Source organism: Anomaloglossus baeobatrachus, chromosome 10 (genome assembly GCF_048569485.1).
Source record: "Anomaloglossus baeobatrachus isolate aAnoBae1 chromosome 10, aAnoBae1.hap1, whole genome shotgun sequence".
In the NCBI taxonomy this organism is placed as follows: Eukaryota; Metazoa; Chordata; class Amphibia; order Anura; family Aromobatidae; genus Anomaloglossus; species Anomaloglossus baeobatrachus.
In genome coordinates this window covers 142,195,088-142,211,422 of record NC_134362.1, presented here as the reverse complement: position 1 = coordinate 142,211,422, position 16,335 = coordinate 142,195,088, and the positions used below count along the sequence as shown (strand labels likewise).

Here is a 16,335-nt window from a genome sequence, read left to right as displayed (position 1 = left end):
TCATCAGGGGATATAGAGGAATCACTTCTTGGAAAGAATGACACCTGAAATAGATGATGCGTAAATAAACAAAAGTATGAATATATATAATTTTTAGACTGCATTCATTATGAGGCCAGAGCCCTCGGAACAACTTACAAGATAGTTGATCCCTGTGATTAAGTACTTGTGTTCTTGTAAGGTGACTATCTCCAATCTAGATAGTGATCACAGTTTCCCATCAAATAAGTACCTGTATGTCAAAAGGACAAATGAATACCCATTGTGTAATGCACTATAGATCATATCTCATACGACTTATAGTGTTAGAGAGAGTCTCATTAGTATGAGGCTATCCATCTGTTACCTTGACTCTCCGTAGTTGAATGTTCAAGCATAACGGGTATGTCTATTGTAGCCGGGAAGTTGAATCCATTGTTCGAGTTTTGCACTATGTATCTGGGTCAAAGACAGGTCCTAAGAACAATATATGGTAGGTATGAGCCTATATCCCATCTACCACATTATACTATATTATGGGTAACAGTTACCTTCTGATAACCTGACAGATCCACCTATATGGTTTGGAAAGATATAGTTCCTCAGGGTATGGCTGACTACTGGTTTTTTGCCTATAGGAGAAGTATAATCTTATGCTAGATGTCCTCATAATTCTCAAGACAAACATCTCAGTACACAACCAAATTTGAGGCTTTTTACCTGTAGATAGCAAATCATATATAGATGTATGACAAGCAGGTGCAGGGGTCCCTAGTTGCCTACCTTCTAACCTATGAGGGGTAGTCACAGCATATATCAAGCAGTATCACTCTGACAGTGACGAATTAACGCCCCCACTTCACTTGTTCATTAACACTGTCTGGGGCTGTCCCCAGGCGAGGGCACTGTTTGTCTGACACCTGCACCTGATATATGTTTCTATGTTTTCGAAATATTTATGAGAAGAACAATTTATTTGTTCTGTTTTAATTAATTATAATAAACGATTTTATAAGAGTAGATTTAATAGTGTTTTTTTTGTGTGTATATGTATGTATGTATGTATGTATGTATGTATGTGTATATATATGTGTATATATATATAATGTCATAATGATGCTGGGTAAGCTATACTATGGAGAATATATTGGGAAATAATATGCACTTTGAGACCCATATTGAAATGAGACGTGGACTGCGGGTGCATTGTTTATTATGTTATTTGTGTGGTTTTTCTTATTGACTAAAGGTTTTTCCCCTTTCTGTGATATTTCTATGGGGGGAATTTATTTTATGTGTTGTATAATTTTGCTGTTAAATAAAAATGAACCTGATTTAAAAAAAAAAAAAAATACATTTGAACAGTGCGCTGGGACTGGGCCTCGCCCCCGACGTGCAGCAACGTGATGGGATCAGCACCTTGCTGACGTCATCACAGTGCTGTGGGTGTCACACTGGATACATCAGGCAGTGGTAAGCGCTCCATGGAGGAGCCAAAGAGACAGGTTTAATTAATGGGGATGAGTGGGGAGGGGCTGAGGACACATAACGGGGAACATTTGTGAAGGAAAAAAGCTTTGTGATAGGCAGAGGGGGAGTACTGTATTCCGAGGGAGGGGGGAGGCAGGAGTGTGTAGTGATGGGGTAGTGCAATTTGTGTAGGGGGTGATGAGGGGTGCATTGTATTATGTCTGGGGAGGGGTAATGGAGGGTGCATTGTATTGTGTGTGTGTGTATGTGTCGGGGGTGATGGGGGGTGCATTGTATTGTGGGGGGAGGGGTAATGGAGCTTGCATTGTATTGTGTGTGTGTGTGTTTATAGGGGTAATGGGGGTGCATTGGATTGTGTGTGTGGGGGGGAGGGGTAATGGAGGGTGCATTGTATTGTGTGTGTGTGGGGGGGGTAATGGAGGGTGCATTGTATTGTGTGTGGGGGGGAGGGGTAATATTGGGTGCATTGTATTGTGTGTGTGTGTGTAGGGGTAATGGGGGTGCATTGTATGGTGTGTGTGTGTGTGTGGGGGGGGAGGGGTAATGGAGGGTGCATTGTATTGTGTGTGGGGTTGGGTTAATGGAGCGTGCATCGTATTGTGTGTGTGTGTAGGGGTAATGGGGGTGCATTGTATTGTGTGTGTGTGGGGGGGGAGGGGTAATGCAGCGTGCATTGTATTGTGTGTGTGAGGGTAGTACGGGTGCATTGTATTTGTGTGTGTGTGTGGGGAGGGGTAATGGGGGTGCATTGTATTGTGTGTGTGTGTGTGTGGGGGGAGGAGTAATGGGGGTGCATTGTATTGTGTGGGGGGAGGGGTAATGGGGGTGCATTGTATTGTGTGTGGGGGGGGGGAGGGGTAATGGGGGTGCATTGTATTGTGTGTGTGTGTGGGGGGGGAGGGGTAATAGGGGTGCATTGTATTGTGTGTGTGTGTGGGGGGGAGGGGAGGGGTAATGGGGGTGCATTGTATTGTGTGTGTGTGTGTGGGGGGGGGAGGGGTAATAGGGGTGCATTGTATTGTGTGTGTGTGTGGGGGGGGGAGGGGAGGGGAGGGGTAATGGGGGTGCATTGTATTGTGTGTGTGGGGGGAGGGGCGCGGAGTTATTTATCAAGGACTAATTAGTGTGATATCAGTGATATTAGTCCTGGACCTGTCCGCACAGGTACAATCCCCTGTAGTGACTGCAGCGCTTGTAGAGTGATTAGGTCACAGGTATGTGGCGGAACAATCCACAAATCAGGGAAGCAAAGAGCAGAAATTAGGTCTGCTACACACTGCAAAAATGTGTCGCATAGTGCCATACAGCACTCACATAGTGCCATACAGTACTCACATAATGCCATATAGTACTCACATAGTGCCATACAGTACTCACATAATGCCATATAGTACTCACATAGTGCCATACAGTACTCACATAATGCCATATAGTACTCACATAGTGCCATACAGTACTCACATAATGCCATATAGTACTCACATAGTGCCATACAATACTCACATAATGCCATACAGTATTCACATAATGCCATACAGTACTCACATAGTGCCATACAGTACTCACATAATGCCATATAGTACTCACATAGTGCCATACAGTGCTCACATAATGCCATATAGTACTCATAGTGCCATACAGTACTCACATAATGCCATATAGTACTCACATAGTGCCATACAGTACTCACATAATGCCATACAGTATTCACATAATGCCATACAATACTCACATAATGCCATATAGTACTCACATAGTGCCATACAGTAATCACATAATGCCATACAATACTCACATAATGCCATACAATACTCACATAATGCCAAACAGTGTCACATAATGCCATATAGTACTCACATAGTGCCATACAGTACTCACATAGTTCCACACAGTACTCACATAATGCCATATAGTACTCACATAGTGCCATACAGTACTCATAATGCCATACAGTACTCACATAATGCCATATAGTACTCACATAGTGCCATATAGTACTCACATAATGCCATACAATACTCACATAATGCCATACAGTGTCACATAATGCCATATAGTACTCATATAGTGCCATACAGTACTCACATAGTGCCATACAGTACTCACATAATGCCATATAGTACTCACAGTGCCATACAGTACTCACATAATGCCATATAGTACTCACATAGTGCCATACAGTACTCACATAATGCCATACAATACATAATGCCATACAGTGTCACATAATGCCATACAGTACTCACATAGTGCCATACAATACTCACATAATGCCATACAGTACTCACATAGTGCCATACAATACTCACATAATGCCATACAGTACTCACATAGTGCCATACAATACTCACATAATGCCATACAGTACTCACATAGTGCCATACAATACTCACATAGTGCCATACAATACTCACATAATGCCAAACAGTGTCACATAATGCCATATAGTACTCACATAGTGCCATACAGTAATAATAATAATAATAATAATAATTTTATTCATTTATATAGCGCTATTAATTCCACAGCGCTTTACATACATTGGCAACACTGTCCCCATTGGGGCTCACAATCTAGAGTCCCTATCTGTATGTCTTTGGAGTGTGGGAGGAAACCGGAGAGCCCGGAGGAAACCCACGCAAACACGGGGAGAACATACAAACTCCTTGCAGATAGTGTCCTTGGTGGGATTTGAACCCAGGACCCCAGCGCACTCACATAGTTCCACACAGTACTCACATAATGCCATATAGTACTCACATAGTGCCATACAGTACTCATAATGCCATACAGTACTCACATAATGCCATATAGTACTCACATAGTGCCATATAGTACTCACATAATGCCATACAATACTCACATAATGCCATACAGTGTCACATAATGCCATATAGTACTCATATAGTGCCATACAGTACTCACATAGTGCCATACAGTACTCACATAATGCCATATAGTACTCACAGTGCCATACAGTACTCACATAATGCCATATAGTACTCACATAGTGCCATACAGTACTCACATAATGCCATACAATACATAATGCCATACAGTGTCACATAATGCCATACAGTACTCACATAGTGCCATACAATACTCACATAATGCCATACAGTACTCACATAGTGCCATACAATACTCACATAATGCCATACAGTACTCACATAGTGCCATACAATACTCACATAATGCCATACAGTACTCACATAGTGCCATACAATACTCACATAGTGCCATACAATACTCACATAATGCCATACAGTACTCACATAGTGCCATACAATACTCACATAATGCCATACAGTGTCACATAGTGCCATAAAGTACTCACATAGTGCCATACAGTGCTCACATAGTGCCATACAGTACTCACATAATGCCATACAGTGTCACATAGTGCCATACAGTACTCACATAGTGCCATACAGTGTCCCATAATGCCATAAGTACTCACATAGTGCCATACAGTGCCACATTGTGCCATACAGTGCTTACATAATGCCATACAGTACTCGTATCCAGAAGTGCACAAAGATATTACACATTCACCACGTGAACAGTGGGGCTGTGTACCCCCAAATGCCAGGGCTGAATTTTAGTCCCAGTCAGGCCCTGCCTCTATGTCAGTGTGTGACTGCAGACTCGCGGACCCTCACATCACGCACACTGCTCTCTATGCAGCGGGCATGTGACCACAAGTGTGTGACTTTGGGCCACTGATATCACGTGACCTTCACTAGTCTTCAGTCACACACCACCCTTCAGTGCCCACTTTGATGCTCATTTTTGTGGCAGTTTTGTATTTTTGTAGCCGCTTTTCACTGTTCTCACTGCATTGTATTGTATCATTATTTTTTATTTTGTTGTTAAAGCTGTAAAAAAAAATAAAAAATACAATATGCCAAAGAAGAAACCATCAGCCTGTAAGAAGCGGCTGCACTGCTCTATGTGACCTGTAGGCGGCAGTTGCGGGGTTTCCATCTCCGGGATACACTCACTGCATTATCCCAGCCACTGTCTGTGTACGGACTGCACGAACAACAAAGCTTTTCTTGTTCAAACAAGCCCTTACACTACGCCTTTTCCGGTGACGTAACGAGTCACTAATAAAAGTGAGGCTAGAAAAAAAAAAAAAAAAAAAAAAACACAAGATGGCAGAGGTCTGTGGCCGGGAGTGAGCGGAGTTGTCAGAAGTTGTCAGTGAGCTCCGGGCGGCGCGTGTTCGGGGGCAGGGTAAGTCCTGGTGGGAAGAAGGGGACGTGTGTAGGTACGAACGGCCGGGCCGGAGCTGTGACCGTCCGTGGACTGAGCTGTGACCGGTCCATGTCGCTCTTCTAATTTCTGACGTCTGTATAGGGGGGTTGCATACGAAGTTCATTGTACGTATGCAGGGAGGGCATGTTTGGGCTTGTGGTGCGGATACCCCATCTTGTCTGATGTGTTCATCCATAGCTGAGCCGGTGTGTGTGTGTGTGTACGTACGCTGGGCAGCGTCTGTCCCTGGCCAGGTGTGTGTGTGCTGGGCAGCGTCTGTCCCAGGCCAGGTGTGTGTGTGTGTACGCTGGGCAGCGTCTGTCCCCGGCCAGGTGTGTGTGTGTGTGCGTGTGTGTTCGCTGGGCAGCGTCTGTCCCTGGCCAGGTGTGTGCGTGTGTGTACGCTGGGCAGCGGGTGTGTGTGTACGCTGGGCAGCGTCTGTCCCCGGACAGGTGTGTGTGTACGCTGGGCAGCGTCTGTCCCTGGCCAGGTGTGTGTGTATATGCTGGGCAGCGTCTGTCCCCGGCTAGGTGTGTGTATATGCTGGGCAGCGTCTGTCCCCGGCTAGGTGTGTGTGTGCTGGGCAGCGTCTGTCCCCGGCCAGGTGTGTGTGTACGCTGGGCAGCGTCTGTCCCCGGCCAGGTGTGTGTGTACGCTGGGCAGCGTCTGTCCCCGGCCAGGTGTGTGTGTACGCTGGGCAGCGTCGGTCCCCGGCCAGGTGTGTGTGTACGCTGGGCAGCGTCGGTCCCCGGCCAGGTGTGTGTGTACGCTGGGCAGCGTCGGTCCCCGGCCAGGTGTGTGTGTACGCTGGGCAGCGTCGGTCCCCGGCCAGGTGTGTGTGTACGCTGGGCAGCGTCGGTCCCCGGCCAGGTGTGTGTGTATATGCTGGGCAGCGTCTGTCCCCGGCCAGGTGTGTGTGTATATGCTGGGCAGCGTCTGTCCCCGGCCAGGTGTGTGTGTGTGTGTTCTGGGCAGCGTCTGTCCCCGGCCAGGTGTGTGTGTGTGTTCTGGGCAGCGTCTGTCCCCGGCCAGGTGTGTGTGTGTGTTCTGGGCAGCGTCTGTCCCCGGCCAGGTGTGTGTGTGTGTTCTGGGCAGCGTCTGTCCCCGGCCAGGTGTGTGTGTGTGTTCTGGGCAGCGTCTGTCCCCGGCCAGGTGTGTGTGTGTGTTCTGGGCAGCGTCTGTCCCCGGCCAGGTGTGTGTGTGTGTGTTCTGGGCAGCGTCTGTCCCCGGCCAGGTGTGTGTGTGTGTGTTCTGGGCAGCGTCTGTCCCCGGCCAGGTGTGTGTGTGTGTGTTCTGGGCAGCGTCTGTCCCCGGCCAGGTGTGTGTGTGTGTTCTGGGCAGCGTCTGTCCCCGGCCAGGTGTGTGTGTGTGTTCTGGGCAGCGTCTGTCCCCGGCCAGGTGTGTGTGTGTGTTCTGGGCAGCGTCTGTCCCCGGCCAGGTGTGTGTGTGTGTTCTGGGCAGCGTCTGTCCCCGGCCAGGTGTGTGTGTGTGTTCTGGGCAGCGTCTGTCCCCGGCCAGGTGTGTGTGTGTGTTCTGGGCAGCGTCTGTCCCCGGCCAGGTGTGTGTGTGTGTTCTGGGCAGCGTCTGTCCCCGGCCAGGTGTGTGTGTGTGTTCTGGGCAGCGTCTGTCCCCGGCCAGGTGTGTGTGTGTGTTCTGGGCAGCGTCTGTCCCCGGCCAGGTGTGTGTGTGTGTTCTGGGCAGCGTCTGTCCCCGGCCAGGTGTGTGTGTGTGTGTTCTGGGCAGCGTCTGTCCCCGGCCAGGTGTGTGTGTGTGTGTTCTGGGCAGCGTCTGTCCCCGGCCAGGTGTGTGTGTGTGTTCTGGGCAGCGTCTGTCCCCGGCCAGGTGTGTGTGTGTGTTCTGGGCAGCGTCTGTCCCCGGCCAGGTGTGTGTGTGTGTTCTGGGCAGCGTCTGTCCCCGGCCAGGTGTGTGTGTGTGTTCTGGGCAGCGTCTGTCCCCGGCCAGGTGTGTGTGTGTGTTCTGGGCAGCGTCTGTCCCCGGCCAGGTGTGTGTGTGTGTTCTGGGCAGCGTCTGTCCCCGGCCAGGTGTGTGTGTGTGTTCTGGGCAGCGTCTGTCCCCGGCCAGGTGTGTGTGTGTGTTCTGGGCAGCGTCTGTCCCCGGCCAGGTGTGTGTGTGTGTTCTGGGCAGCGTCTGTCCCCGGCCAGGTGTGTGTGTGTGTTCTGGGCAGCGTCTGTCCCCGGCCAGGTGTGTGTGTGTGTTCTGGGCAGCGTCTGTCCCCGGCCAGGTGTGTGTGTGTGTTCTGGGCAGCGTCTGTCCCCGGCCAGGTGTGTGTGTGTGTTCTGGGCAGCGTCTGTCCCCGGCCAGGTGTGTGTGTGTGTTCTGGGCAGCGTCTGTCCCCGGCCAGGTGTGTGTGTGTGTTCTGGGCAGCGTCTGTCCCCGGCCAGGTGTGTGTGTGTGTTCTGGGCAGCGTCTGTCCCCGGCCAGGTGTGTGTGTACGCTGGGCAGCGTCTGTCCCCGGCCAGGTGTGTGTGTACGCTGGGCAGCGTCTGTCCCCGGCCAGGTGTGTGTGTACGCTGGGCAGCGTCTGTCCCCGGCCAGGTGTGTGTGTACGCTGGGCAGCGTCGGTCCCCGGCCAGGTGTGTGTGTGTGTGTGTGTGTGTACACACGCTGGGCAGCGGCTGTCCCCGGTCAGGTGTGTCTGTGTGTGTGTGTACACACGCTGGGCAGCGGCTGTCCCCGGTCAGGTGTGTCTGTGTGTGTGTGTACACACGCTGGGCAGCGGCTGTCCCCGGTCAGGTGTGTCTGTGTGTGTGTGTACACACGCTGGGCAGCGGCTGTCCCCGGTCAGGTGTGTCTGTGTGTGTGTACACACGCTGGGCAGCGGCTGTCCCCGGCCAGATGTGTGTGTGTGTGTGTGTACACACGCTGGGCAGCGGCTGTCCCCGGCCAGATGTGTGTGTGTGTGTGCACACGCTGGGCAGCGGCTGTCCCCGGCCAGGTGTGTGTACACACGCTGGGCAGCGGCTGTCCCCGGCCAGGTGTGTGTGTGTACACACGCTGGGCAGCGGCTGTCCCCGGCCAGGTGTGTGTGTGTGTGTGTGTGTACACACGCTGGGCAGCGGCTGTCCCCGGCCAGGTGTGTGTGTGTGTGTGTGTACACACGCTGGGCAGCGGCTGTCCCCGGCCAGGTGTGTGTATGTACACACGCTGGGCAGCGGCTGTCCCCGGCCAGGTGTGTGTGTGTGTGTGTGTGTGTGTGTGTGTGTGTGTGTACGCACGCTGGGCAGCGGCTGTCCCCGGCCAGGTGTGTGTGTGTGTGTGTGTGTACACACGCTGGGCAGCGGCTGTCCCCGGCCAGGTGTGTGTGTGTGTGTGTGTGTGTGTGTGTGTGTGTGTGTACACACGCTGGGCAGCGGCTGTCCCCGGCCAGGTGTGTGCGTGCTCACTTAGTGCAGGTTATTTCTTTATCGTTCCTATGGGAGACCCAGACATTGGGTGTATAGCTTCTGCCTCCGGAGGACACACAAAGTACTACACTAAAAAGTGTAGCTCCTCCCTCTGAGCATATACACCCCCTGGTTAACCAGATCTAGCCAGTTCATTGCTTTGTGTTCAGGAGGCACACATCCACACATGCATTCTCATCTGATTTTTCATTTTTGGAAACTTTTTGAAGAAAAGCGGGTCCAAGTCTGGACTCCCGGCATGTCCCTTCTCACCCCACTGTGTCGGCGGTGCTGTTAAGGTTGATTTACAAGGCTGGAGCCTTACATGCCGCGCTCCTTCACCATCCCTCGGGCTCTGGCTTGAAGTGGGAGCCAGCACGGTTCTCCATGCTTTGCAGGAGACCGGTCTCCATCCGCAGCCCTTCAGGATCCTGCTGGACGGAGCACTCATCCACCAGGGACATGGCCCTGCGTCTCAGCAAGCTAAGTACCTGAGACGTTTATATTGTGGGGTCCCGGTACTTTATTATGGTGGGAGTGTGTGCTGTGTAACTTTTGTGACATTTCCGGCCAGTTCTCTGGCTCTCGCCTGAGAACCGCGCCGATGGTGCCTGCGTGCCGGCCGCATCGCTTAAATTTAGGCCCCGGCTTTGCCGGAGGCCTACTTTCGTTTTCACTGCCCTCGCATGTCAATCATGCAGAGGGACAGTGCGGCTCCGCCCAGCGGCCGTTCGGTACAGGGGAGGGACACTCCTCTCTGAGTACATGTCCCCTCCCCTGTAAATCTCCTTGGTCCTCCAGATCCCGCTCTCAGAGCAGGCCACGCCCCCTCTCCTCGCTCCGGCGCCATTTTCTCAGCGTTTTTCTCTGGATCAGCGCTGGCTGCAGCATCCCTGCTAAGCTGCTTGGGAGTCCGGGCTGTGGATCTGGAGGGCACACAAACGGTCTGGTAAGCCACAACCTCCGATTGTGGACCTTCATATATACTCTCTGGGGGTCATTCTGGCTCAGAACCCCCACTTCAGAAGCATGTCTCACACAAGGAGCAAGGCTGTACTCAATATGCACTGCATGTAAGCTCGTACTGCCTGAACCGAGCACCTATCCACATTGTGATGCCTGCTCTAACATGGTGGTGCCTCAGCCTGGAGTCCCACCCGCAGTGGTCCCTCCGGCTGCTCCGGTGGCTGAACCCCCGGCTTGGGTAGATTCCTTCTCTAAGTCAATCTCCCAGTCTTTTGCCGACTCCATGGGACAGCTGTCCCGGACTCTGCTGAGCATGCATCAGCCCCTTTCACAGGGTGCCCCTGCTGCTAGGACTCGCTCGGCAGAGCTCACAGAGGATTCCTCATCTGGTCCCAGACCCCGTCCTCCTAAAAGGAGACGCAGGGTCCCCTCTCCTTCCTCGTCCCGCGGCTCTGATTCACAAGCTGACTCGCAGGACGAGGAGGATGCCTTTACTGGGGGCTCGGACGCTACCTCCATGTGCCCCATTGATCTGTCCGAATGTGACGCAGATGTTAGTGATTTGATTGCGTCCATTAATTCTGTACTGGACCTCAATCCGCCAGTATCAGAGGAGCAACCCTCTCTGTTAGAAAAGCACCAGTTTACCGCGCCTAAGAGGACAAAGAGTGTGTTTTTTAACCACTCCAGTTTTCAGGCTGCTGTGACCAAGCCCAGGGCCTGCCCTGACAAACGCTTCCCTAAGCGTGGTTCTGATGACCGTTTTCCCTTTCCACCTGAGGTGGTCAAGGAGTGGGCTCATTCACCAAAGGTAGACTCTCCGGTGTCTATATTCTCAGCCCGGACCGTTGTATCAGTGGCTGATGGCACCTCTCTTAAGGATTCCACTGACCGCCAGGTTGACTTTCTGGCCAAATCTGTATATGAGGCGGCTGGGGCCTCGTTCTCCCCATCTTCTGCAGCAGTCTGGGCTCTCAAAGCCATCTCTGCTTCTCTAGAGGAGATGCATTCCCTCACCAGGGAATCTATGCCTGAAATGGTCGCCTTAACTTCTCAAGCTTCAGCTTTTTCATCCTATGCCATGTCTGCCATGCTGGAGGCTTCTCACCGCACTGCGGTGGCTTCGGCTAATTCCCTCGCTATCTGCAGGATCTTGTGGCTTCTTCAAAGTACCTGGCTGGGCTCCCTTTTGCTGGATCCAGGCTATTCGGTGAACAACTGGATGAAATTATTAAGGAAGCTACTGGCGGGAAGAGTACTTCCATGCCGCAAACTAAAACCAGGAAACCTGCCCAGGGTAGGAACCAGTCGAGGTTTCGTTCCTTTCGTTCCTCTAACTGGTCATCCTCTAAGCCCTCGTCCACTAACTCAGCCAAGGACCAAAAACCTAACTGGCGCACAAAGCCGCGTCCACAAAAGTCCGCAGGAGCTGCTGCCACTAAGGCAGCCTCCTCTTGACTACCTGGCCGCGCCAGCAACGTCCTTAGTCGGTGGCAGGCTCTCCCACTTTGGCGATGTGTGGTTTCAACACGTCTCCGATCAGTGGGTGCGGGATATAATCTCCCACGGCTACAGGATAGACTTCTCTTCCAGCCCGCCAAACAGATTTTTTCTGTCAACTCCCCCCTGCTCCAAGGCCGCCGCCTCCTCTCAGGCCGTGGCATCCTTGCAGGCCAACGGAGTAATTGTACCGGTTCCCGCCCGGGAACGATTCAGAGGTTCCCACTCAAATCTCTTCCTAGTCCCCAAAAAGGACGGTTCCTTCCGGCCCATCCTGGATCTCAAGCTTCTCAACAAGCATGTTCAGGTGCGGCATTTTCGCATGGAGTCTCTGCGATCAGTCATTGCCTCAATGACCCAAGGAGATTTCCTGGCATCCATCGACATCAGAGATGCCTATCTGCATGTGCCAATTGCAGTTTCACACCAGCGTTGGCTACGTTTTGCAATCGTAGACGAACATTTCCAATCCGTGGCTCTCCCCTTCGGGTTAGCCACGGCCCCTCGAGTATTCACCAAGCTCATGGCAGCAGTGGTTGCGGTTCTGCACCTCCAGGGGGTGGCAGTGATTCCTTACCTGGATGACCTTCTAGTCAAGGCTTCATCCAGCGCAGACTGTCAGCGGAGTGTCTCGCTCACTCTCGCCACTCTAACCCAATTCGGGTGGCTTGTCAATCTGCCCTAATCCACTCTGACTCCGACCCAGAGGCTCACGTACCTAGAGATGCAGTTCGAGACTCTGCCGGCACTTGTGAAGCTGCCCTTAGTCAAACAGCAGTCCCTCCATCTGGCGGTACGCTCTCTGCTGAGACCCTGCCGTCATTCCATCAGGCTCCTGATGCAGGTGCTGGGTCTGATGGTGGCGTCAATGGAGGCGGTTCCCTTTGCTCAGTTCCATCTGCGTCCTCTACAGCTGGACATTCTCCGCTGTTGGGACAAGCGGACTTCCTCCTTGCACAGGCTAGTGGCTCTGTCGCCACAGACCAGGGGCTCCCTTCAGTGGTGGCTTCGGCCCCTCTCTCTATCTCAGGGACACTCCTTCCTGGCTCCGTCCTGGGTGATCCTCACCACGGATGCCAGTCTATCTGGCTGGGGAGCGGTATGTCTCCACCACCGAGCTCAGGGCACTTGGACTCCGTCCGAATCAGCCCTCTCGATCAATGTGCTGGAAACCAGAGCTGTGCTTCTGGCTCTCCTAGCCTTTCACCACCTTTTGGCGGGCAAGCACATCCGAGTCCAGTCAGACAACGCGACAGCGGTTGCCTACATCAATCACCAAGGCGGGACACGCAGCCGCCTCGCAATGTTTGAGGTTCAACGCATCCTTCAATGGACGGAGGACTCAAAGTCCACCATATCCGCAGTCCACATCCCAGGCGTGGAAAACTGGGAAGCAGATTATCTCAGCCGTCAAACCGTGGACAGTGGCGAGTGGTCCCTGCATCCGGCAGTGTTTCAATCAATCTGCCGCAAGTGGGGCACTCCGGAAGTGGATCTGATGGCATCCCGGCACAACAACAAGGTTCCGGTTTACGTGGCTTGCTCCCACGATCCCCAGGCCCTTGCAGCGGACGCTCTGGTTCAAGATTGGTCCCAGTTTCGTCTGTCCTACGTGTTTCCCCCTCTAGCTCTCTTGCCCAGAGTTCTGCGCAAGATCAGAATGGAGGGCCGTCAGGTCATCCTCATTGCACCGGACTGGCCCAGGCGAGCTTGGTACCCAGACCTGCTCCATCTGTCCGTAGAGGTGCCGTGGCATCTGCCGGACCGTCCAGACCTTCTCTCACAAGGTCCGTTTTTCCGCCAGAATTCTGCGGCTCTCAGATTGACGGCGTGGCTCTTGAGTCCTGGATCCTGACGGCTTCTGGTATTCCTCCTGAAGTCATCTCCACTATGACTCTGGCTCGGAAGTCTTCCTCGGCAAAAATCTACCACAGGACTTGGAGAATTTTCCTGTCCTGGTGTCGCTCTTCCGGCCATGCTCCTTGGCCTTTTTTCCTTGCCGACCCTTCTGTCCTTTCTACAGTCCGGTCTGCAGCTAGGACCATCCCTCAATTCCCTCAAGGGACAAGTCTCGGCTCTGTCAGTGCTGTTCCAGCGGCGTATCGCCCGGCTGGCTCAGGTGCGCACCTTCATGCAGGGTGCGTCTCACATCATTCCGCCTTACCGGCGGCCCTTGGATCCCTGGGACCTCAATCTGGTCCTCACGGCCTTGCAGAAACCCCCCTTTGAGCCTCTTAGGGAGGTTTCTTTGTCTCGTCTTTCACAGAAAGTGGTCTTTCTAGTGGCCATAACTTCCCTCAGGAGACTCTCTGATTTGGCTGCGCTCTCTTCGGAGTCACCTTTTTTGGTTTTTCATCAAGACAAGGTGGTTCTCCGTCCGACTCCGGACTTTCTCCCTAAGGTGGTTTCTCCTTTCCACCTTAACCAGGACATTTCCCTGCCTTCCTTTTGTCTGGCTCCTGTTCATCGCTTTGAAAAAGCGTTGCATACTCTGGATCTGGTGCGGGCGCTCCGGATCTATGTGTCTCGCACCGCTGTTCTTAGGCGGTGCACTTCTCTTTTTGTGCTAACCACAGGTCGGCGTAAGGGCCTCTCTGCTTCTAAACCGACCTTAGCTCGCTGGATTAGGTCGGCCATTTCCGATGCCTACCAGTGTACTCAGGTGCCTCCCCTGCCGGGGATCAAGGCACATTCGACCAGAGCTGTCGGTGCCTCTTGGGCTTTCAGGCACCAGGCTACGGCTCAACAAGTCTGTCAGGCTGCCACTTGGACTAGCCTGCATACCTTTTCAAAGCACTACCAAGTGCATGCTCATGCTTCGGCAGATGCGAGCTTGGGCAGACGCATCCTTCAGGCGGCTGTCGCCCATTTGTGAAGTTAGGCTCCGCCTACTTCTGTTTCTTTTTATTCCCACCCATGGACTGCTTTGAGACGTCCCAATGTCTGGGTCTCCCATAAGAATGATAAAGAAAAAGAGAATTTTGTTTACTTACCGTAATTTCTTTTTCTTATAGTTCCGTATTGGGAGACCCAGCACCCTCCCTGTTGCCTGTTGGCAGTTCTCGTTCCGCGTGTTATCACCGGCTGTTGTTGTAGACAGAGGCTCCGGTTGTTCCGGTTCTTGCTTCATCTCTACTTGTGGGTGGCTATTCTCCTTCAGCTTTTGCACTAAACTGACTAGATCTGGTTAACCAGGGGGTGTATATGCTCAGAGGGAGGAGCTACACTTTTGTGTAGTACTTTGTGTGTCCTCCGGAGGCAGAAGCTATACACCCCAATGTCTGGGTCTCCCAATACGGAACTATAAGAAAAAGAATTTACGGTAAGTAACAAAATTCTCTTTTTTGTGCTCGTTGTGCCATGGCCTAATGTTCTGTACAAGACAGAAAAATCATGTAGTATAGCTTTATTTTTAAATATATTCTGTGCTGTCCCTCTACTGCAGCAGTGATGATACAATGACAGCGCTGCAGCCAGTCACTGATTGCCTTCCCCATGGGCTGATCCCCCTTATCCCTTTCAGTTTTATAGAAAAGGTAAAGAGGGTAAAATATCCCTTGCACCCTATAGCTGGTGCTGTAGCAGGATCTTCCCACTCTTATTGTATAACTCCAGGGTTTTGTTCCCTGTGGCCTCACCCATTAGTGGGATCCTGCCCTGTTAGATGTGCAGTATGTGTATCAGTATGGACTGATGCAAGGCTGACAGTAATGCAGTATATATATTCTTGCTCATACACTTACCTTGGGTCTTCAGATTCTTCCTTTTCTTGGCAATAGAAGAACCCCCTGATTCCGGTGGTGACGCTCGCCCTCCACAGTCCCGGGTTTTCTCTCGTCTACACAGGTAGGCAGTGATGGCCATGACTTTCACTTCTCCGCTGCTTTTCTTTCACATTGCATTGGAAGCATGGTAGTATATACCGGATGGATATTTTTCGATGTGAATCTTTATGTACAGTGGGTGCGCTTGGTCATGCAGCTTCTGGTGCTTGTGAATAGTAAACACAGTATAAACTGTTTTTATTTGGTGAAATCACTGCTTATTCTGTGTTTAATCGTCATATGCCAAATCCATGATTGACTGCAATCTCTGCACATTCATACTTGGAAAGGCTGGTAGTTATGGGGAGCCCCACCCCCTTGGCTAAACAGTGTACGCAGAGACTTTAGTGCATAAATGCAGGTTTCTGTAGATCATTGCCATAGACCTCTAGATGTGGCTATAATGTGCTGCCCATGGATTGCAGTGTTTCCCAGCTGACCGTCCAGTGTTCTCTCCTGCACTGCCTCTAGATGTGCTTAAAGTGACTTTAGGTGTTGTTAAGGCGGCCGGGAGGAAACTGCAGAGGAGTGTCCGCACTGATATGATGGTCATCCCCACTACAGTCTATGGCACAGAGGGCAGCAGTTTTCCCATCGGTTGAGTGTGGCCCTGACTGCTGTGCCATGTGACATCCTCTTATTACAGGGACCACATTCCCCTTTCTGTTAATGGAAGATCTCAGTGATCGAATGTGCATCTCACATTTAGATTGAGCTCCCAATGGGCACAGTGATGTCTTAAAGTGCTGCGGAAATTAGAGCCAGTCGGTTTCAGCAATCTGTCCTTCCCAATTACAAGCACTCAGGGCATCATGACGCAGCCAGATTACCACTTGCATGTTTTCCAGATATCTCTGCTTTTCCCCATAAAGCAAGAGCTGTCAATCAAAAGCCGGAGGTGGTGGTAAGGT

General features: G+C 51.9%; 1 protein-coding gene across 3 annotated transcripts in view; it reads left to right on the top strand.

Annotated features, from left to right (window-relative positions):
• The first annotated feature begins 5,607 nt into the window (after nucleotides 1–5,607).
• Nucleotides 5,608–16,335, top strand: part of MBTPS1 (membrane bound transcription factor peptidase, site 1) — a 124,895-nt gene continuing 114,167 nt past the window's right edge. The window contains exons 1-2 of one of the 3 annotated variants that reach the window (XM_075325698.1): nucleotides 5,608–5,709; nucleotides 15,357–15,446. The gene's annotated coding sequence lies outside the window, so the exon portion shown is untranslated. The remainder of the gene's footprint in view (nucleotides 5,710–15,356; nucleotides 15,447–16,335) is intronic. The other 2 variants (XM_075325699.1, XM_075325701.1) reach the window with 2 other exon arrangements.